The 22,163-nt window shown below is 45.3% G+C and overlaps 1 pseudogene; it reads left to right on the forward strand.

Annotated features, from left to right (window-relative positions):
• Positions 1-584: 584 nt before the first annotated feature.
• Positions 585-2,295, forward strand: LOC133454467 (Y-box-binding protein 2-B-like; annotated as a pseudogene).
• The last annotated feature ends 19,868 nt before the right edge of the window (positions 2,296-22,163 follow it).

A 22,163-nucleotide genomic window follows, 5' to 3' on the forward strand; every position in this document is an offset into this window, starting at 1 on the left:
AAACTACCATATAAATTCAGTTTTAAAAATTCTATAAACACTTCAGTCATGTTTCTGATTTTTCCACGCTCTAAAGGGGAGGAGGAAGCAAAAAATTCATTCCTGCTTTAAGATATGAATCCTTGCACTTTCCTTATCCTAAACAAAGAAGAGCGGAGGAAGTCCAGCACAGGAAAAATTGCTGGCAGGTGTCCAGATATGTGCTTTCTTTAAACTAACCCTCACAAATGCAAATATCACCTCAGATGGATAATTTGAGTACGATTAGTGATGTGACGGCCCGTCCGTGCCACTAGATGTCCGTGTGCCTCTTGCTGGTTTCCGTTTTGTCTTGCAGGATCTGGGTCACAGTGAAGGGTCCTCATCAGGCTTATCAGACACACCTGGGCCCGGTGTGGTTTGATATAAAGCCAACGTGTTCACCTGGTTTTCTCTTCTCTCTCTTCCCTCGCGGACGCAGCTGCTGTTTGTTTGGTCATCATCCATACACGCTCACATGCATACACACATGCTTACACTACTGATACTTACTTCCACGTTTATTGCATTAGGTTTCTTGCTTTTGAAAAAATAAATTGCTTGCTATGCTCGCACCTCTGGAGGACAAACCACAGCCGGAGAGGAAAACCAAGGCAAGTTCAAGGTTCAAGGCACAGTTAAATTGTTGCATAATGGATATGGCTTTATTAACAGGAATGACACTCAAGAATATATCTTTGTTCATCAAAGTGCTATCAAGAATAACAATCCTTGGAAATTTCTACGAAGTGTTGGGGATGGAGAGATTGTACAGTTTGATTTAATCGAGGCAGCCAAGGGCTCTGAAGCTGCAAATGTGACTGGTCCAGGTGGGGTTCCAGTAAAAGGCAGCCGCTACGCCCCTAACAAACAGCGTTTCCTTAGGAGATTCTTCCCTCGTCTCGGTGACCAGACCAAGCCAGCTGAGGGCCAAGCCCCTGCTTCTGACGCAGACAGACCAGTAGACGGTACGGCAGAGGCGCCGCAGGCCCCAAAAGCAGATTCCGCAAAATGGAGGAGAGGAACAGAAAGACGGAGTTGCCAGCAACCAGTACGGCGCAGATTTTGGCGGCCATATCGCAGACCGTTCCGCCCTCGTCCACCTCCTGAGCAGCCTGTAGATGCCCAGAAGGCCCCTGGCCGGCCCCTCTGACTCTTGTCCCCCCCAAGCCAAATTCCACGCCACAGCCCAAGCCAAGTTCCACGCCACAGCCCAAGCCAAGTTCCACACCACAGCCCAGGCCAAGTTCCACACCACAGCCCAGGCCAAGTTCCACGCCACAGCCCAGGCCAAGTTCCACGCCACAGCCCATGCCAAGTTCCACTTTCCAATAAAAAGATATGTTAAACAATTGTTTAAAACTGATATAATGGTAGAAATAGGATCCTATTAAAAAAGAAGTTACAGGTCTGTGAAAGCCAGAAATCTTGCTTGGTTGTAGGTGACCAAATACTTATTTTATCAAGGAATTTACCAATTAATTCAGTAAAAATCCTACAATGTGATTTCTTGGATTCTTTCCCCCCATTCGGTCTCTCATAGTTGAAGTGTACATATGATTAAAAGTACAGGCCTCTCTATCTATCTTTTTAAGTGGGAGAACCTGCACAATTGGTGGTATATAATTTTTACCCCACTTCAATTCAATTAAATTCAATTCAATTTGGGCGGCCATATCGCAGACCGTTCCACCCTCATCCACCTCCTGAGCAGCCTGTAGATGCCCAGAAGGCCCCTGGCCAGCCCCTCTGACTCTTGTCCCCCCAAGCCAAATTCCATGCCACAGCCCAAGCCAAGTTCCACGCCATAGCCCAAGCCAAGTTCCACGCCACAGCCCAAGCCAAGTTCTATGCCATAGCCCAAGCCAAGTTCCACGCCACAGCCCACGCTAAGTTCCATGCCACAGCCCAAGCCAAGTCCCAAACCACAGCCCAGGCAAGTTCCACGCCACAGCCCAGGCCAAGTTCCACGCCACAGCCCGAGCCAAGTTCCACGCCACAGCCCGAGCCAAGTTCCACGCGACAGCCCGAGCCAAGTTCCACGCGACAGCCCGAGCCAAGTTCCACGCCACAGCCCGAGCCAAGTTCCACGCCACAGCCCGTGCCAAGGTCGCTGCCACAGCCCGTGCCAAGGTCGCTGCCACAGCCCGTGCCAAGGTCGCTGCCTCAGCCCAAGCCAAGGTTTCTGCTTCAGCCCAAGCCAAGTTCCACGCCACAGCCCAAGCTAAGATTCCTGCCCCGGTCTTCCTGGCCCCGAGTAAGGCCCCTGAGCTCTGACTATGCTTTGGCCTGGAAATAAGAAATAAATAATGGCTTCATGGCTTGTTTGTAGGTGACTAAATACTTATTTTATCAAGGAATTTACCAATTGATTCAGTAAAAATCCTACGATGTGATTTCTTGGATTCTTTCCCCCCATTCGGTCTCTCATAGTTGAAGTGTACATATGATTAAAAGTACTGGCCTCTCATCTTTTTAAGTGGTAGAACCTGCACAATTGGTGGTAATTTTTTTTTACCCCACTTCAATTCAATTAAATTCAATTCAATTTTATTTATAGGGGAGAACGGGGGGATTTGAGCCTGTGGAGAAGTTGAGCCACCCCTTTTTTATGAACAACCATAGACAAATTTGGTCACGTGACCGCGTGTGTTTGAAGAGTCATCCATTGTACTCACCCTGTGATGGAGAGAGGCTGATCGAGTAAGTGGTAAGCATATTTAAGTTCAAAAAACTGTTTTTTGCCGTTCAAAGTGAATTTTTCATGTTCAAGGAGTCGTGATTCTTGCGTCTGAACAGTTAAAGACAAGTTTGAACAAATCTCACATATGTGTTAGTGGATTAGGAAGTTATAATATGAGGCTATACTTTTAGCATGATGTTACAGATGGTAATAAATTAACATGGCTGTTTCACTCGCGGGATACCAGATTCACGCATTCGTCTGAACTGCATTTTTCAGTCTTAGCCACTAGGTGGAGGCAGAAACTACGACTTCACATGAGATCTATTTTTAAAGAGCGGGGGGAGTAGGGCTGCGTCTGACGTCAGACTGAGAGCAGAGTGGTTAGTGCTGCTGTCTGTCGTGTGGGAGATCGACAGTTCGAGCCCTGCAGTATATGAATAATTTTGCTTTTTTTTTTTTGACTCAAATAATCCAGCCACATTTTCTTGGCCGTTCAGATTTGTGTATTTTCGTTACGTCACCAAAATGCAAACCACGCCCTCGGTCTCCTCCGCTGATGAAACCACGCCCACCACTCTCTCCGCCGGCCGGAGCTTCAGCCATTGTTCAGCTGAGGTGGCTGTTGAACAGCGAGGGACATTAGAAATTAGGTTTTGCATCGACATTTACCCTCATAAATGGATCAGTTCCCACAGTACGGACCCGGCAACTGCACACGAGTCAGCAGTAAGTGACGTTATTTTTTTATGTTATTTATATTTGTCTACAAGTATTTAGCTTAGCTCCGGAGCTCCGGTGCTCCGGAGGCCACACACCTGACCGGACCGGTGAGGAGCCCCGGGCCCGGAGCTCTGGGCGCCGGCGGCTCTATTAGTACCGTAATACATTTTTCTTCTGTTTATGATTTCAGATCTTCCAAGCAATGCACCTGAAGCTGTTCAACGACACCTTCAGAAGAAATGCACAGTCCTTCCTTGAGCCAGCTATAGTGCATAAATGTTATTTATATACAACATATGTTTTATTTTTTTAACAATAAAGTTGCCATTTGTGAAAATTCAGTGTGGTGATTTCTTGTAACATATGAAATGATGAGGAATCTGAGTAACTGTGGTGTACCTGTTTAAAATTAAAATTTAAATCTTCCTGTGTGAATTAGTGTGAAGACGAGGTGACTAAAGGCTGATTTATGGTTCTGCGTTACACCAACGGCGTAGGCTACGCGTTGATTTAACGCAGAACCGTAAATCAAGCTTTAAGATCCATTTCCACCGTGTAACTGCATGCGAGCGTCCGACTATCGCGTCGAGCTGCGTGACATCGGACGCTCTCTGTCCACACTGAGACCGTTAAACTCGCGGCCAGTTAGGACAGTCCAATACAAAAGAAATAAAGCAATGGAATTTATTTTGTCACAGAAGCTTCTCGCATGGGACACAGTTTGTGTACGACGCAGCCGGCTGCTCTGGCCGGAGCGAGGCTTATTCTCCTCCCCTGCTACAAGTCATTCAGGGGGCCAATCAGCGCAGAGCCTCATTATCATAGCCTCCCCGCCTCTCAGGATCACTCACAGAAAAAGGGGTTAGAAGCAGTAAAACTAGAGACATGGCCCACAGGCTGAATTTCTGATTTTATGTAGAAAAAAACAAGCTTTAGATTGTTTTTAAGACATTCAAGGCCTGTTTAAAATATACATTAAATGCCATAATAGGTCCCCTTTAAATTGAGAGCTGTGCAGTTGGCAAAGGTAAGCAGGTATAAAATGGAGAATAGAGTAGAGAAATAAAATTGAGTAGCATTTGAAACATACTGTAAAATGAATTGAATTGTCCTTTTTTCTTTAACTGTCTCAACACACCTTTATAATAAATGAATAGAAACATGTCTTATCAATCGAATAGTTTTGCAGTTCTCCCTTTTTTTAAGATGCTTATTTTTCATGAACTATGAACTAAGGTAACCTCCTCACTCAACCAAATGTCAACAGTTTAGAGGGTACTTGAGGTTAATAGCGGCCTTCAAGCCAAATGCAAATCCCTTTAAACAATGCACTCATCACTGGAAAAAACAACAATTTTAACCTGTTTCAAGTACAGTGTAGATTTTCACTTAAAATAAGTAGAAAAATCTGCCAGTGGAACAAGATTTTTTTGGCTTGGAAGAAGAAGATAAATCTTGTTCCACTGGCAGATTTTTCTACTTATTTCAAGTGAAAATTTACTTGAAACAGGTGAAAATTGTCAAATAATTTATTTTTCTGGTGTTATTTTTCTGGTGATGACTCTAAATGTTGAAATAGCAGTAAAACCACATTCATTGATAAAATGACAAAAATAAGTGCCGGTACTCCCCTTATTCAACTGATGTCAGGTAAATTAGGCGGAGGGTAACAGCAGATGATTATGTGATATATTTAAATACTAGGACATGATCCTGATTTTTTAAAAAGAAAATTATTTTATTGAATTTTCCAAACAAATGTGTACACAAGAAAACGCTCACATTCACTGGTAGACAGTACTCGAGTTGTAAAAAAAGCCAAGGGGGATGTTGGATTTTATCATATGGGGACAGATAATTTGTGCTGAATACAAATAATATAATATATTACAGGATAAGTCAAATAGATCACTGCAAAAACTCAAAATCTTAACAAGAATATTTGTCTTATTTCTAGTTAAAATGTCTTATTTTAGTAAAAAAAAAAATCTCATTACACTTAAAACAAGACTCATCACTGGAAAAAAAACACAATTTTCACTTGTTTCAAGTAGGTTTTCACTTAAAATAAGTAGAAAAATCTGCCAGTGGAACAATATTTTTTATGTAATAAGAATATAAATCTTGCTGCCCACTGGCAGATTTTCCTACTTATTTCAAGTGAAAATTTACTTGAAACAGATTAAAATTGTCAAATAAGTTATTTTTCTGGTGTTATTTTTCTGGCGATGACTATAATGTTGAAACAGCAGTAAAACCACATTCATTGAGGAAATGACGGGATGGAAAGGAGGGGTGGCAGTTTTACAGGGGGGATGATTTTGACCGTTTTTATTTCAGGGGGGGCGATTTTGACTGTTTTTATTTCAGGCGGGATGATTTGGACCGTTTTTATTTCAGGAGGGATGCCATCTCCCCTCAACTCCATACTACTGGTAGACACAGCAATGGACAGCTTTTAGCAGAGGCTTCAGAGCTTCTGGTGTCCGGGATCCCCTCAGCTCCTTGTATTCCCCAAATCCTTGAATACTTCTCCCCCTCTCCACTTTTAATGAAAGATTAAAATATCTTCTTCTTCGCGTTCTTTCTATTGCTTTCTGGCACACTCTCGACTCCCGGGACCTCCGTAAACTGATTTATGGTTCCGCGTTACACCAACGCAGAGCCTACGCTGTAGAGTGCGCTTTTTTCTGAATTAAGGAGTAAATTATCTCAGAATTCAGAGAAAAGTTATTGCCTGTCAGAATCTGATTTCTCCCGTGAAAATAGGTCTTTTTACCGGCCAAAAATTGATTGAACGCCAAATACAATCAATGAAAGGTTTTTTCTACCTAAATATGATTTGATCTCATTCTTGAGCTTCATAATATAAACATCATCAGCCTTCCCCATGACTTCTTAGTGTTGAGAGACTGTTCTCGGAATTCTGAGATGAAAAATCAATATGAGTGGTTGCCAGGTCCCTAATGTCCGCGGTTTTCACCCATTACTTGATCAACGACCGCACTGCTACATATGCTAATAGACGAGCTACAGTATACGTGAAAAACGGGAACCGATCTGGCAACCTGGTTTTCCTCACTTTTCTCAGCTTTTAAACCGCTGGACAAAAAGCCAAACTCATGACACTATTGCAGTTTGTAGAAAAATAAAACTTTTTGAGCTTCGGACTTTTTTGTTTTGTTTATGCCAAAGATACTGAACGGTTTAGCTCCCCACCCTTAAATCTTAAGTGCCATCCCTTCAAATATTTGACTTTAATGTTAAAAAATTTAATATATAATTAATAATTAATTAAAAAATGTATTATATTATTGTACATATTGTATATAATTTATTTGTTAACTGGTTAAATAAAAATTGTCAGACTCAATTATTGATCCAAAAGATTATGTATTTTTTTAAAGCGTCACAGCACCCAGGCCGGGATTCGAACCAGCGCCCCCAATAGGTTTGTATCCTTAGAGCCACTGTCTAAACCGACTGCGCCACAGAGCAGGCGTTGATTTTTAAATTTAAGCTCTGATCACTACAATACAATACAATCAATGGTAGCATGTCGCTTTATACAAATCTTTTTGCCCAGAAGAAAAGATAGCGACAAGATAGCGACAACAACCATACAGTAACTATGTTCATCTCTGGAAAAAACACCCCGCACTGCAGCTTTAGGAGAAAAATACGCTACAGAGTCAGGATGCAACAGCTCAGAACAGCAGTGGAATAAATATATGAATGACTGTATTAATTTTGGTCGTTTTTTCAATATTGTTTACATGTGTCCTACAGTACATTAAACAAAAAAATAATTATAATAATAATAATATGCATCAACTGAAAGCCTGCGCTTATTTTGTCCTCCTTCTACATTAATAATTTGGCTCCCTGCTGCTGTGGGCTGAGTGCATGGATCTGTCCTCCTGCTCACAGATGCCCCCTTGTGGTTGTTTGGCTACACTGCAGCCTCAGATGACCCCCCCCCCTCCTCCCTCCTCGAACAAGAGACGGGACTCTCACGAGATATCTTGTTAGATTCATGCGTGAGTGGCGTCACATGGAACTTTAGCCATCTGTAGCTCTAAACTGCTGGATGATACAAGTTTGTTAAAATGGCAGGGGTGGGGTAATTTTAGCCAAAAGGCCTGGGGGATGTTGAGCCAGTCAGTGGCTCAACTTCACCCACTTACTATTATTATTATTAAAGTATTATGTTACTGTAATATGTACATTGAATTCTTACATTTTATCACCGAAATGGTGTGACATTTTGAATTTTAGACCAGAAACCATCATGCCACGCCACTATAAACGGAAGACAGACAGGGCTTCAACTCCTCTTGTGGATTTGGACAGAGCAGTGGCAGAGGTACAGAATTGGAAGTCCATTCGTCAGGTGGCAAGGGACATGAAGATCGACAGGATGACTTTAAAGAGATACATGGATATGAAACAACTAGGAGAAGTGAAAAGAACAGGCTATAAGAGAACAGGACATGCAAATCAAGTCTTCAGTGAAGAAATTGAGACAGAGCTTGCAGACCATATAAAAAATCTAGCTGCAATGTTTCACGGTCTAAGTGCCATGAAATGTCGTGAACTGGCATTTGAGTTAGCACGAAGAAATGGCCTTGATGTCCCTGCAAGCTGGATGAGAGACGAAAAAGCAGGTTAGTCTAAGTGTACATTTATAATAATAGGGAATATTATTTTTTTTTTCAGGGAAATGCCCACCATCATTCTTATGTAAATCTCAATGTAAACTGCAATGGTTGAATAAAGGATAAAAAGATAACCATCCTGGTCAATTCAGCACACCTGATTCTAGTTAAACTATTAGCTTGTCTGATTAACATCTAAAACATGCTGGATAGGGGCTCTCAAGAACCAGGATTCGGCACCCCTGATATATATCAACTTTTAACCTTTTATAGGACGTGATTGGGTCATGAGTTTTAGGATGTGCCACCATCTGTCATGCCGCACTCCTGAAGCAACCTCTCGCGGAAGAGCCACAGCCTTTAATAGGCACAATGTGGGGGAGTTCTTCGATCACCTCACTTCAGTGATTGACAGGTAACATTATGATTGATAGACAAGGCCTACCACATAAACTAACTAAATCTGCAACCTCAAACTGCTTTAAGCTTCTTTGATTAACAGCACTATTTTTGATTGTTATTTCAGGTACAGTTTCCCTCCACACATGATCTATAACATGGATGAAACTGGTGTTACAACAGTGCAGACACCAAAGCAAATTGTAACAGAAATGGGGAAGAAGCAAGTGGGTTCTGTAACATCTGCTGAAAGAGGGGAGCTTGTCACTGTGGCCTGTGCAGTAAATGCCACTGGCAATGCAGCACCACCCTTGTTCGTCTTTCCCCGTGTCCGCTTCATCAGGGGATCACCAGCAGGATCCATAGATCAGGAAACAAAATCTGGATGGATGAATGAAGAAGCCTTTGTCATTGTAGCAGGGTGGATGCTACGGGGGCCCGCCCGAAGGATGGAGAGACACGGAGTTTCGTGCAGAACCTTTATTCGAACACAAAACACCGCCAACACACAGCTCCTGAGCAGCAGCTCCATCGGCCCCTTTGCTGCTGTCCAGCTCTGCCTTATGAAGGCTGGCAGAGTGGAAAGGCTGATTGGGCCCACCTGTGCCCTAATCAGCCTGAGTGGCTGCAGCTCCTCCACCCTGCCACATACCCCCAACGCCAACCTCGAGCCGGGGTCCGTCCGGCCGAGCCTACTCCCCCCCCCCGCCCCCTCGGAGCGGGAGAGGAACCCTCCGGGCTTCCTGGTCGGGTGGTCGCCCCCGGCGTCGGCCTGAGCCGCGGAACGGTCGGGGTGGTCGCCCCCGGCGTCGGCCCGCCCACCGTGGAGGATGCGCTCGGGGCCGGGCCCATGGTGGCCTCGGGCCACCCGGTGCGCGCACGACTGCCTCCTTCACCTCCGTGACGCAGCCCTGCGCGGGCTGCTGGTCCGCCTCCAGGACCGCCTCTTCCCCCACACTCTGCTTTGGCCGCAGGTCCGGCCCCGTCTCCGCGGGACCCGCCGTCGCTGGCGGCTGCGCCTCCGAAGCCGCATCCCCCGCCAACTCCGCCTCCGCCTCCGCCTCCGTCCCGGGAGCCGTCGCCTGGCGGCCTGCAGCCACTGCCTCACGGCCGGTCGGCTGCAGCGCCACCAGCGCTGTAGCGGCAAACCTCAGACGGGGTGCAGGGATGGGTCGCTCCGCGGGTCCCGCCGCCTCGGGAGCCGTCGATTGGCGGCCCGCAGCTTCTGCCTCCCGGCCTCTCAGCTGCAGCGCCGCCAGCTCCTCCCGCGTTGCTGCGGCGGCCCTCAGACGGGGTGCAGGGGTGGGTCGCCCCGCGGCCACCAGGGCTTCTATGGCGGCCAGCTGCCGCTCGCCCTGGTCCCGGAAGGCGGCCGCCATGCCCGCCATGGCCCGGGCGAGCGCGTCCAGGGCCCGCTCCGTGCCTCTCTCGTCCATTCTTCGGCCCCACGTTGGGCGCCAGATGTAGCAGGGTGGATGCTACGGGGGCCCGCCCGAAGGATGGAGAGACACGGAGTTTCGTGCAGAACCTTTATTCGAACACAAAACACCGCCAACACACAGCTCCTGAGCAGCAGCTCCATCGGCCCCTTTGCTGCTGTCCAGCTCTGCCTTATGAAGGCTGGCTGAGTGGAAAGGCTGATTGGGCCCACCTGTGCCCTAATCAGCCTGAGTGGCTGCAGCTCCTCCACCCTGCCACAGTCATCTTTCTGGAGCACTTCATACATCACACAAACTGCTCTATTGATCACCCAGTTCTGCTGATTCTTGATAATCCCTTTTAGCAGGGATACCTTTCCAGATGAAGATTATGCCCCATCCATGGTCACAGACAGGCCAAATCCAGAGGACCCAGCAAACAGAGCTGACCTGCCTGTAAAATCAACTCATGCCATGAGTCCTGATTGCTCAGCAGTTCCAGACCTAGAGATGCCACCTGGTACTTTATCTGAACCATTGAACAGAATCATCAGTCCTGAACACTCGTCCACAAGTGATGCTACTGGTTCTCCTGCCCATTTGGGGTATGTGTCCCCAGAAGACATACTTCCCTTCCCTAAAGGCACACCAACTAAACCTAGAATAAAAAGGAAGAAAGTGAAAACAAAAATCTTGACCGACACTCCAGAAACCGTGGAGCTGGAGAAGGCACACAATGACAGAGCAAATAAAAAGACTGAAGAGCAGAAGAAAAAGACTCTGAAAGGGTCGAAACAAATCAGAACCAAGAAAAAAACTGTTGTCTACAGTCGCTCAGATGATGATAGTGACAAGAATCTGTCTGCTGGGGACTTCGTCATTGTGAACTTTGCAGGTAAAAAAAATCCTATAATTACATTGGAATGGTGGAGAACGTTGAGGGCACTAACATCAGTGCAAAGTTTCTGAGGCGAAGTTTTGATGGTTCTGTGAATGAAAAGCCCAACTTCACATTCAAAGAGAATGATGAAGGACTCATTCAGATTCAGATTCAGATTCAGATTACTTTATTTGCCATTTGTGTAACACACATAGGAATTTGTCACGTTGGTAACAGTGTGCCTACTCAGTATTCTTTTCACATGTAAATAAATAAAACACAGACACAAACACCGTAGTGAGGAATAAACAAAAATAAAGTGCAGGCATATACATAAATTATAGTCCGGTTATGATTACTATTATTATTATTATTATTATTTCTTCTTCTTCTTCTTCTTCTTGTCATCATTGAGGAACGGGAGGGGGGAGGGGGGGGGTGGGCCCGAGTCATTGATGAGCCTGGCGGCTGAGGGGAAGAAGCTGAGTCTGTGGCGGGCTTTCACAGCCTTGGGTAGCCTCAGCCTCCTACCAGAGGGGAGGACGGTGAAGAGGCCATGGCCAGGGTGAGAGGGGTCGGCCATGATCTTCCTAGCCCTCTTCAATGCCCTGGAGTCATACAGAGACTTCAGGGAGGGCAAGGGGCAGCCAATCACTCTCTCTGCAGAGCGTATCACTCGCTGCAGCTTGTGGAGGTCCCTTGCTGCTGTAGCGGGGAACCAGGTGATGATGGAGTGGGTGAGAATGGATCCGATGATGGCAGTGTAAAACTGGGCCATCATGGACCTTGGCAGCCTGAATTTCCTCAGCTGTCGGAGGAAGAACAGTCTTTTTTGGGCCTTTTTCAGCAGGGCCGTGGAATTCAGTTCCCACTTTAAATCCCTGGAGATGTTAAGTCCCAGAAAGCAGAAAGAGTCCACAGAGTCCACCTGTGTGTCTCCCAGCATGATGGGAAGGGGAGGGGCTGCGTTCCTCCTGAAATCCACCACCATCTCCACTGTCTTGCAGGTGTTAAGCTCCAAATTGTTGTGACAGCACCAACTCAGCAACCGCTCGATCTCCATCCTGTAGGCTGACTCGTCACACTTGGAGATGAGACCCACCAGGGTGGTGTCGTCAGCGAACTTCAGGAGCTTGACCGAGGGGTGGAGGAAACGCAGCTGTTGGTGTAAAGGGAGAATAGGAGAGGGGACAGAACGCAGCCCTGCGGGGAGCCGGTACTGGTGGACCTGGGGCTGGAGATGCACTTCCCCAGCTTCACCCGCTGGGTCCTGTTGGTAAGAAAGTCCGTGATCCACCTCCTAGTGGGGACTGGGACCTGCAGCAGGGAGAGCTGGTTCTCCAGGATGGATGGGAGGATGGTGTTGAAGGCGCTGCTGAAGTCCACAAACAGGAACCTGACGTAGTTGCCTGCAGTGTCCAGATGTTCAAGTGCGTAGTGCAGAGCCATGTTCACCGCATCCTCCGTGGATCTGTTGGCTCTGTAGGCAAACTGCATCGGGTCCAGCACAGGATCTGTGATGGACTTCAGGTGCCCCAGGACAAGGCGCTCCAGGACCTTCATCACAACAGAGGTCAGGGCGAGGGGTCTGTAGTCATTTAGGCCCGTAACCTTGGCCTTCTTCGGAACAGGAATGATGGTTGAGGCCTTGAAGCATGCTGGTACGTGGCCGAGCACCAGCGAGGTGTTGAAGATGTTGGTAAACACCGGAGCGAGCTGGGCAGCGCAGTGCTTCAGGACAGAAGGGGAGACAGAGTCTGGACCGGACGCCTTCCGGGGATTCTGACTCCTGAACACGCGGTCCACCTCCCTCACATTGACAGAGAGGGGGGGAGGAGGTGGAGAGATGGAGGGGGAAGTGGGGAGGGGGTCCCCTGAGGTACAGGGGTGGTGGGTGTGGCCGGGGGGGGAGGGGATGGAGGGAGAGGGCGGGGGGAACCTCTCACACTCAAACCTGCAGTAAAACTCGTTGAGCTTATTTGCCAGGGGGAGGTTGTCAGACGTCTGAGGGGGCTTTGGTTTACAGTTCGTGATGGTTTTCAGGCCTTTCCAGACAGAGGAGGGGTTCCCCTCAGAGAGCTGCTGCCGCAGTTTCTCGGCGAAGCGATGTTTTGCTTCCCTCACTGCCTTAGCGAACCCGTACTTGGCCTGTCTGAACCGATCCACATCCCCATTACGCCTGGCCGCCTCCTTCTCCCACCTCAACCACCTGAGGTGGGCAGAAAACCAGGGCTTGTCATTATTAAAGGTCTTCCTGGAGCGGAGGGGAATGCACATCTCCTCGCCGAGGCTGATGAATGATGTCACAGTGTCCGTGTATTCATCCAAGTTGTTCCCAGCCTCAGGCCCCGCCCACTGGACAAACTCCTGGTCACAGCCTGCCCTCTCCAGCCAGGCACGGAGACTCTCACATGCCTCACTGGACCACACTCTGAAATGCCGCACTACAGGTTTTGAGAGTTTTAATCTCTGCCTGTAGCGAGGGATCAGGTGGATGAGATGGTGGTCACTGTTGCCCAGTGCGGCACGGGGGACAGAGTGGTAAGCCTGGCGAACGGTGCAATAGCAGTGGTCAAGAATGTTCACACCCCGAGTTGGGCATGTAATTCGCTGCCTGTATTTGGGGAGAGCCCGGCTGAGATGAGCCTGGTTAAAGTCTCCCAAAACTACAGCAAAACTGTCCGGGTGGCTGCGTTCAATACTCGTCAGCTGTTCTGTCAGTGTGTCTACCGCTGCGGTGACGTCAGCATCCGGTGGAATGTAAACACACGCGAGTATGAACGAGGTGAACTCACGGGGGGAGTAGAATGGGCGACAGAGGATGAAGAGGGATTCAATGTCCATAGAACAGTGTTGGAGAAGCACTGTCACGTCTGAACACCAGCGGTTGTTTACAAACAACATCAGACCACCGCCACGCGTCTTGCCCACCGCTTATAAATCCCTGTCGGCGCGGAACGCGGAAAAGCCTTCCAGCTCCACAGCCCCTTCAGGGATCGATGGCGTCAGATGGGTCTCCACAAAAGCAAAAACGGCCGTGGATCGGAAGTCACTGCTCCTGGCAACCAGCCACCGGAGTTCATCCATTTTATTGGGAAGAGAGTTCACGTTCCCAAGGAATATTCCAGGAAGCGGAGGCTGTAATCCCCGCCGGCGGAGGCGAACCAGGCAGCCGCCTCGCTTCCCCCGTTGCCGCCTAGTCCACCGCACAATCCTGGCGAAAAACGCGGTTCCCTTCACCAGAATATCCAGGAGATCCGTGGAGCGGGTGAGTAAAGTGGGAAAAATGTCTGATGGGGTTGAACACCCGATGAGCCAGAGCTCCTCTTTAGTGTAAGAGGTAAGGCAGGTGACAGGTACAACACAAACACAAAACAAACAGAGCGCAGTACACAGAACCAACACAGCAGCCATAGGCGGCGCCATCTCACACATCTGAGGAAGCCCAGATGATCATCCCTAGAGGTGTTGTGCTCATGAAACTCACAAAACCGCAAAAACTTGGGGGAACAGCCAGAAGGGAGAAGACGTTCGTATTCCCGTGCAGCACAAGTGGGATGTTGCGTAGTAGCCTTGAAGTTCATTTTTTTCTTCATTGTTAACAATAAAACATTTACAGAGTCATTTGGTGTTGAATTTGTCTTGCTTTGATATGGCATTAAATGAGGTGAAAATGTTAAGTTTTACTTCAACATAATCTGTGGCACAATTTACCCCCCTGTGGCTCAACTTATCTTCTCCCTAGGCTCAACTTACCCCTCACCGGGGGCAAGTTGAGCCAAGAGACCACTTTTTTTTCAAAAGTCATATTTTGAAAACAGTTAATTTTAGATCAAAGGTGATTATTGCCATGGATGCACCAAATCTTGAAATATATGTACATATTTTAGTTGGAGACATTACTGTCATGCCCTCACTTTAAAGATGCCTTAAGTAAAAACTGGCTCAATTCACCCCGCTCTCCCCTATAGCCTCTAATACAACAAAAGTTGTCTCTAGTTGCTTTCCAGAGACCCAGAACATGACCCCTAAGCAATTATTACATAAACAATGGCAGGTAAAAACTCCCCCAGTGGGAGAAAAGCCTTAAGCCAAACAGTGGCAAGGAAAAACTCCCCTTTAATTCAATTCAATTCAATTTTATTTATATAGCGTCTAATACAACAAAAGTTGTCTCTAGACGCTTTACAGAGACCCATACCCAGAACATGACCCCCGAGCAGTTATTACATAAACAATGGCAGGTAAAAACTCCCCTAGTGGGAGAAAAAACCATAAGCCAAACAGTGGCAAGGAAAAACTCCCCTTTAGGAGGGAAGAAACCTTGAGCAGGACCAGGCTCATAAGGGGGGACCCTCCTGCCGAGGGCCAGACTGGGGGTCGGGGACGGCAACAGCACAGCAGGCAGGTGGAAGCAGCAACGGGATGACCAGGGGTGGGGACCACAGGCCAGCACGCAGCTCCCGAAGCTCCAGCCCAATCATCAAGTCCCAGGTTGGGGTGCAGGGTCGGAGAAAGGTTGAAAAGGGGCAGGGCCAGGGAGAGGAGTCTTGAGGGGCGAACCTTCTCCCCCGCCCAAAAGGGGCCGTTACCCTGCCCCCCTCACTCCCACACTGCAGGATCCGGTGTTTTACATTCCGAGATGCTCTTCGCCACCGGCAGAGGATGCTGCACCATGGACAAAAGAGAAAAAAGAGAAGAGAAGGGGGGGGGGGGGCAGCACAAGAAACTACAGGAGCGACTCTAACACACTAGAGTATACACTACCTAGAGATTTACCAACACCAGCTAGAGGTTTACTAAACACTAACTATAGGCTTTACTAAACAGAAATGTTTTAAGTTTAGTTTTAAAGGTGGAGGTGGGTTCAGCCTCCTTAACCCAGATTGGAAGTTGGTTCCATAGTAGTGGTGCCTGATAGCAGAACGCCCGCCCTCCAAATCTACATTTAGATACTCTAGGAACTACGAGTAAACCTGCACTCTGAGAACGGAGAGCTCTGACAGGAACATGAGGCACTATCAGGTCTTGCAAATAATGCAGAGCTAAGCCGTTTTGGGCTTTATACGCAAGTAATAACATTTTAAATTGGATTCTGAATTTTACGGGTAACCAATGGAGCGACGCTAACACTGGAAAGACGTGGTCTCTCCTGCTAATTCCTGTCAGTACTCGTACTGCTGCATTTTGGATCAGCTGGAGCCTATTCAGCAAATTACTTGGACATCCTGCTAATAACACATTACAGTAATCTAGTCTAGAAGATACAAACGCATGAACTAGTTTTTCTGCATCACTCTGCGAGAGGATTTTCCTAATCTTTGCAATATTACGGAGATGGAAAAATACTATCTTACCAACCTGATTGACATATGGTTTAAATGACAAATCCTGATCGAAAACAACACCAAGGTTTCTCACAGTTGCACTGGAAGCCATTGCAACACCATCTAATCCCTTCCTAAGATGCTCTGGGCCAAGAATGATAACCTCTGTTTTATCTGAATTTAGAAGCAAGAAATTTCTGGACATCCAGTCCTTGATGTCCCTATGACATGCCTGAAGTTTAACTAACGGTTCTGTTTCATCCGGCTTCATAGACAAATAGAGCTGCGTATCATCTGCATAACAATGAAAGTGTATGCCGTGATTCTGGATTATACTTCCCAATGGCTGCTTGTATAAACTGAACAAGATTGGCCCTAGCACTGAACCCTGCGGAACACCATAACAGACCCTTGACTGTTCTGAAGAAACTTCATGTACATGAACAAACTGGAACCTGTCAGATAGATATGATTTAAACCAACGTAGAGCTGTCCCTTTAATCCCAACAACATGCTCTAACCTGTGCAGTAAAATGCCATGATCTACAGTGTCGAAAGCAGCACTGAGGTCCAGTAGAACCAGTATGGAAACTAATCCCTTATCTGAGGCCATAAGAAGGTCATTCGTGACTCGAACCAGTGCTGTCTCTGTACTATGATGCATTCTGAACCCTGACTGAAAGACTTCAAACAGATAATTTCTATAAAAATAGTCACATAACTGGCTTGAAACTGCCTTTTCCAGAATTTTAAATACAAATGGAAGGTTGGAAATTGGTCTATAATTAGCTAAGGTGTCTGGGTCAAGAGAAGGTTTTTTAAGTAAAGGTTTAATTACTGCCACTTTGAAAACCTGTGGTACATATCCTAAGCTTAGGGATAGGTTAATTTGGTCCAGTATTGTCGTACCAATAAGAGAAAAAATATGTTTGAATAGTTGAGTCGGGAGGGCGTCTAACATACATGTGGTTGACTTAGCTCTATTAACGAGTGAGATCAGCTCAGGGAGGTCTACAGGATCAAAACAGTCTAGAGTCAAGTCAGAGCCTAGGGAAGTCGCTAAAGCTGAAGAAACACCTACAATCAACTGGTTGATTTCTTCTCTAATTCTCGTGATTTTACTGTTAAAGAAGCTCATAAAATCCTCACTACTGAGAGCTGCAGGGATGCACGGCTCAACACAGTTGTGACTCTTTGTCAGCCTGGCTACAGTGCTGAACAGAAAACGTGGGTTAATTTTGTTATCCTCTATCAGCGTTGACCACTACGGTGGTTAGGACATGTCTCATGTATGGCGGATGGCCGTATGCCAAAGGATGTACTCTTTGGTGAGCTGAAAAACGGAAAGCGGAGGCTGGGTAGGCCAAATCTCCGGTATAAAGATGTCTGCAAGAAGGATCTGACTGTAGTACCGAACCACAGCGAATGGCAGAAGCTGGCAGCAAATCATGAGGCATGGAGAGACACAGTGAAAGAGGCTATGGTAGCGGATGACACCAGACTTGCACAGAAACAAGCGTCAAAACGCCAACACCGTCACGCTTCAAGTCTATTGCAAAGTGAAGAATACAAGTGTGCGCATTGCAGAGAGTTGCACGCGGAGCGGCACGCGGAGATTCCACGCGGAGACTTTGCTTGGGTTGAGCTCGGGTTGAGCCGCGGACGTCCAGGGCTTTCCTCGGGTTCCCGGTCCGACTCTCCCTGGGGCCTTTTTCCCCCCTGACTGACGCCTTGGGTGGGTGTGGAGCTTTGGTCGTCCCGCTGCAGTGGAGCAACGCTGGTGGGACGCTGAAGAGGAGCGAAGCTGGTGCTGCGGAGCTGGTGCTGCGGAGCATAGCTGGTGTTGCGGAGCTGGTGGTGCGGAGCTGGTGGTGCGGAGCTGGTGGTGCGGAGCTGGTGGTGCCGAGCTGGTGTTGCGGAGCTGGTGCTGAGGAGCTGGTGCTAAGGAGCTGGGCTGAGGAGCTGGTGCTGAGGAGCTGGGCTGAGGAGCTGGTGCTGAGGAGCTGGGCTGAGGAGCAGAGCTGGTGCTGTGGAGCTGGGCTGAGGAGCAGAGCTGGTGTTGCGGAGCTGGTGCTGAGGAGCTGGTGTTGCGGAGCTGGTGCTGAGGAGCGGGCCTGCGGCTGGTGAAGAAGGAATGCCGAACAGAAGAAACAGTACGCGTGGCAAAGACATGACAACTGCAGATGACATGGAAGAGATTAAAAGATCTCTAAACTTTATGTCAGGTGAGCTGACAAAACTAACATCACAGCAGGAACGACTAATTGGACTAGTGGAGGAGGTGAAAACACTGAAAGCCATGGTAATAGAGAAAGAAAGAAAGATAATTGTGCTAGAGCAGAGGGTGGATGAACTGGAACAATACACAAAAAGAGACAATTTAGTATTAACAGGTCTGGAAACTCGACACCGCACATATGCTCGAGCTACTGCAAACTTGGAGACTACAGAAGATGCCCCACAGGAAGAACTGCTGACATTAGAGCAACAAGTGGTGGGCTTTCTGCACAGTAAGCACATACACATTCAAAATGATGCTATTTCTGTTTGTCACACATTACCAAGAAAGACAGAGAAGGCAAAACCTGCTATCGTCATAAGATTCATCAGTAGAAAGCAGAGGAATGATTTATTAATGCAAGCAAAGAAGCTGAAAGGTACAAATGTATATTTAAACGAACATTTAACAAAAAAGAATGGGGACATCGCACAAGAAGCAAGGATGTTAAGAAAACAGAAAAAAATAATAGCAACATGGACCCGAAATGGCAACGTATGGATAAGCAACCCAGTCTCACACAAAAACGTACCCTGCCTACGTTGGTCCAAAGTGCAAAAACGTAGAGGGGCTACAATATTAGCCCTTGAAATGTATAACTGTTACGTTTTTTTAGCCCTTAAAACGTATAACTGTTACATTTTTCTGCCGATTCGTTTTGCGCCCAAGTCACGTGACTTTTAAGATTCTGGCCGTGATACCAACAAACACGGTGGACATTTTTCATTTTTGAGTGAAGAAAATCAATATTTTGAGTTAGTTTCTGCATAGAAATGCGTTTTGATTACATTTCTAGCAATACATATTTCACTTTCATAATATTCACTCAGTAAATGTATATAATCTCTTGCTTGCTCGTGGTTGCAAGGTTTTTTCAGATCTCGTCAGAATAATGTAAATCTGGAACGTTTTAAAAACGTGAAATGGTTACATTTTTGGTTGCTGTACACGCTGTGAAGAAAATCAATATTTTGAGTTAGTTTCTGCATAGAAATTCGTTTTGATTACATTTCTAGCAATACATATTTCACTTTCATAATATTCACTCAGTAAATGTATATAATCTCTTGCTTGCTCGTGGTTGCAAGGTTTTTTCAGATCTCGTCGGAATAATGTAAATCTGGAACGTTTTAAAAACGTGAAATGGTTACATTTTTGGTTGCTGTACACGCTGTGAAGAAAATCAATATTTTGAGTTAGTTTCTGCATAGAAATGCGTTTTGATTACATTTCTAGCAATACATATTTCACTTTCATAATATTCACTCAGTAAATGTATATAATCTCTTGCTTGCTCGTGGTTGCAATGTTTTTTCAGATCTCATCAGAATAATGTAAATCTGGAACGTTTTAAAAACGTGAAATGGTTACATTTTTGGTTGCTGTACACGCTGTGAAGAAAATCAATATTTTGAGTTAGTTTCTGCATAGAAATGCGTTTTGATTACATTTCTAGCAATACATATTTCACTTTCATAGTATTCACTCAGTAAATGTATATAATCTCTTGCTTGCTCGTGGTTGCAATGTTTTTTCAGATCTCATCAGAATAATGTAAATCTGGAACGTTTTAAAAACGTGAAATGGTTACATTTTTGGTTGCTGTACACGCTGTGAAGAAAATCAATATTTTGAGTTAGTTTCTGCATAGAAATGCGTTTTGATTACATTTCTAGCAATACATATTTCACTTTCATAATATTCACTCAGTAAATGTATATAATCTCTTGCTTGCTCGTGCTTGCAAGGTTTTTTCAGATCCCGTCGGAATAATGTAAATCTGGAACGTTTTAAAAACGTGAAATGGTTACATTTTTGGTTGCTGTACACGCTGTGAAGAAAATCAATATTTTGAGTTAGTTTCTGCATAGAAATGCGTTTTGATTACATTTCTAGCAATACATATTTCACTTTCATAATATTCACTCAGTAAATGTATGTAATCTCTTGCTTGCTCGTGGTTGCAAGGTTTTTTCAGATCTCGTCAGAATAATGTAAATCTGGAACGTTTTATAAACGTGAAATGGTTACATTTTTGGTTGCTGTACACGCTGTGAAGAAAATCAATATTTTGAGTTAGTTTCTGCATAGCGTTTTGATTACATTTCTAGCAATACATATTTCACTTTCATAATATTCACTCAGTAAATGTATATAATCTCTTGCTTGCTCGTGGTTGCAAGGTTTTTTCAGATCTCGTCAGAATAATGTAAATCTGGAACGTTTTAAAAACGTGAAATGGTTACATTTTTGGTTGCTGTACACGCTGTGAAGAAAATCAATATTTTGAGTTAGTTTCTGCATAGCATTTTGATTACATTTCTAGCAATACATATTTCACTTTCATAATATTCACTCAGTAAATGTATATAATCTCTTGCTTGCTCGTGGTTGCAAGGTTTTTTCAGATCTCGTCAGAATAATGTAAATCTGGAACGTTTTATAAACGTGAAATGGTTACATTTTTGGTTGCTGTACACGCTGTGAAGAAAATCAATATTTTGAGTTAGTTTCTGCATAGAAATGCGTTTTGATTACATTTCTAGCAATACATATTTCACTTTCATAATATTCACTCAGTAAATGTATATAATCTCTTGCTTGCTCGTGGTTGCAAGGTTTTTTCAGATCTCGTCAGAATAATGTAAATCTGGAACGTTTTAAAAACGTGAAATGGTTACATTTTTGGTTGCTGTACACGCTGTGAAGAAAATCAATATTTTGAGTTAGTTTCTGCATAGAAATGCGTTTTGATTACATTTCTAGCAATACATATTTCACTTTCATAATATTCACTCAGTAAATGTATATAATCTCTTGCTTGCTCGTGGTTGCAATGTTTTTTCAGATCTCATCAGAATAATGTAAATCTGGAACGTTTTAAAAACGGGAAATGGTTACATTTTTGGTTGCTGTACACGCTGTGAAGAAAATCAATATTTTGAGTTAGTTTCTGCATAGAAATGCGTTTTTATTACATTTCTAGCAATACATATTTCACTTTCATAATATTCACTCAGTAAATGTATATAATCTCTTGCTTGCTCGTGGTTGCAAGGTTTTTTTAGATCTCGTCAGAATAATGTAAAACTGGAACGTTTTAATAACGTGAAATGGTTACATTTTTGGTTGCTGGACACGCTGTGGAAAAAATCAATATTTTGAGTTAGTTTCTGCATAGAAATGCGTTTTGATTACATTTCTAGCAATACATATTTCACTTTCATAATATTCACTCAATAAATGTACATAATCTCTTGCTTGCTCTGGTTGCAAGGTTTTTCAGATCTCGTCAGAATACCCTGGCTACGTTGGTCCAAATGCAAAAACGTAGAGGGGTTACAATATTAGCCCTTGAAATGTATAACTGTTACATTTTTCTAGCCCTTGAAATGTATAACTGTTACATTTAAGGAAAAATAAAATTGCTGCCATTTCTTTGATTCTCGGTCTAAATTGCAATATTTTAAGATAGTTTCGCCATGAAAAGCAGATTTTATCATATTCATAGCAAGAAATATATTTTGGTTATTTTACCCTCATTTAATGGAACTTATTGACGGAAATGTATGAACCATGTGCTTGTTTTACTTCCTTTGAGTAATAAAACCACCAATTCTCTTGCATGGCCCCGTTATTAAAATATATGCCAGGCCCAGTGCTCAATTTCTAAAGTGGGAGGTCCCGGAGCGCAGACGATGAGTGGCTCCGGTGCGAGAGAAAAAAAACACACACACACACACACACACACACACACTGTTGAACTGTCCGTTTTGACG

Source organism: Cololabis saira, chromosome 11 (assembly GCF_033807715.1).
Source record: "Cololabis saira isolate AMF1-May2022 chromosome 11, fColSai1.1, whole genome shotgun sequence".
NCBI lineage: Eukaryota > Metazoa > Chordata > Actinopteri > Beloniformes > Belonidae > Cololabis > Cololabis saira.